At 34.7% G+C, this 2,190-nt stretch overlaps 1 non-coding gene across 1 annotated transcript; it reads right to left on the minus strand.

The window, feature by feature from the left end:
* Positions 1 to 930: 930 nt before the first annotated feature.
* On the minus strand, positions 931 to 1,042 carry LOC149570556 (small nucleolar RNA Z279/snoR105/snoR108). The gene has a single exon (XR_016363178.1). It is a non-coding gene; the product is annotated as a small nucleolar RNA Z279/snoR105/snoR108 (small nucleolar RNA).
* Between the last annotated feature and the right edge of the window lie 1,148 nt (positions 1,043 to 2,190).

Genomic DNA, 2,190 nt, shown 5'->3' on the forward strand with positions numbered 1-2,190 from the left:
CTGCAAGTTACGCTCCGATCGAGTGTACATTGTAAAAATCAAAAGATGACAAAGAAAGGATTTGCATGGTGAAAAACTGTCTACACTATTTTTGCAAGAGGGACTTTAGAAGAGGAAGCCAGGCCCTCAATTAGGGATCTCACAATGTAGAGTTGTAAAAACATAGAAATGTAGTTTCAGCTCTACCTGCTTAAACTATATCGATCGACGCCGATGAGAAATTGACAATCGTCAAATAATATTTTCGCATCCCTGTTATCCACTACATTGTAAGTTAAAAAGATGAATCATTGAACATGCAGTAAATGATATGAAAGCCGCATCCCTGATCCTATTAAGATGCGTAAAAAACAAGCCCAAAGAACTAGGATCCTTATCCTATTGAGGAAGACAGAAACCACGGGTACATCCAAATCAAACCCTAAAATACTAAGTATCGCAACGAGCCCTCTGTAAAAAGTCAATTTATTTAAACCGCGTGATGTAAATGAGTCAAATACACCGTGGCTCTGCTTCAAATAATGAAACGAAGTTACTAGTGGTTAAATGAGTGATCCTTCTACGAAGATCCAAAGTTTCTAGGTATAAAATTTGAACCAAGCATCATCCAGGGTTTAAAACCTAAACGAATCTTATGGTTTCTATACACGTCCTAGACGGATTAATATTAAGAAAAACAAAATCTTTCGTAAGCTCGTTTATAATATTGAACGCACTCTATTTCAAGATCAGATCAAACCCTAACATATGCAGAAAATAGAGAGAAAAGAAGCAAAAGGTTACCCTAAGGGCGTTTTTCCTGCGATCGTTCAGTACAAAATACAGAAACAAGTAAATCGAAGAAATAAACCCCCGAGACATACAGCAATATAACTACTCTGTTTGCTTGAAACACATTCTCCTCCTTCGAAGAGAGCAGAAATAATGAAAGGGATCAGAAAGGATTTGGAAGAGGATGCCCATTAAGCGTAACAAGAAAAAATCCGGCCGGACATCCTTCTCACATGATTAAATCGTGAGTAACTACCTCTCATCATCACCCTTTGAACCTGCAAGTTGTAATGGAATTTGCCCTGCCTATATATAGTGCCCTGTTGGTTAATATCCAAACAGTCGGTCGATGTGGGATATCATTCAGTTTAGGGTTTGTTCCGACCGTCCTTTCTTAAGGAAAGCCCTAGGAGAGGGGAGCACTAGGAGGATGTCCTTCGTATGCTTCATCTAATTAGGATCAAAACTAAGATTTCTTCCTTATTGCAAAGATAAATCTAGGAATTAGATTTATGAATTCAATGGATCCATCTTTACTTTTTTTTTACTACACTTATATCTTAATATTTAGATAAATTCGATATATAAAAAAATGCTTATAGAGTTCATAAAAATAATTCAATATTCATATAGGAAATGGTAACGAATATACACAATCTTTATCTATGAGATTTCTTGGAGGTGAGCAATGTGATATGAGAAGTTTTTCATTAAGTAAAACAAGATTGGTGGCTCAATTTAATTTTACTTGACAATTGTTATTACTTCGTAGGTAACACCATTGAGACATCAAGTTGCATCTAACATATTTCTATTTTGTATAACACTTTTATTTGAATATGAGTTTGTAATGCCCATTTTTGCTCTAAGATGTATCATGATATTGGTGATGTCATTTCTTTTAACATTTTGTGTTGTGTTATGGATATAATGTGTCTTCTTTGTTTATGCATATGTTGATATCGGTGTGTGACATGAGCAGTTCCCAATCTATGTGTTTTGCCTTAACAATCCTTATGTATTTAAAGAAACAAAGTTTCATTTAGGCAAGTTTTTCCTCGTGATTGTTGAAAAATGTGTATTATGGTGATTGCCTGAAAGCATCTCTAAAGTGTTGTTTGATATGATGATCTAGCATGCGTTGAAATGTCAAGTATATGTTGCAAATGTCTTGGTTTGTACATAGGTGGCAAATATCTTTGACCACGTAGAAGTGCCATGGATTGTTCATTGAATGGGTTTTAATTCTGGTCTATGAATGCTTTATGCATTCCAAAAACCTTGGTTTAATGAAGCTCGCTTCATCAATTGGATTTGAATGAATGGAACAAATTATTTCTTTAAAATTTGATAGAGATTAACTTTTTAAAAGGTTCATGCATTTTTTTGTATGTGAAGTGTTAAATGAGTGGTTGGTGT

The sequence above is a fragment of the Cupressus sempervirens genome, chromosome 3 (assembly GCF_028749045.1).
Source record: "Cupressus sempervirens isolate cs-2001-9-10 chromosome 3, ASM2874904v1, whole genome shotgun sequence".
In the NCBI taxonomy this organism is placed as follows: domain Eukaryota; kingdom Viridiplantae; phylum Streptophyta; class Pinopsida; order Cupressales; family Cupressaceae; genus Cupressus; species Cupressus sempervirens.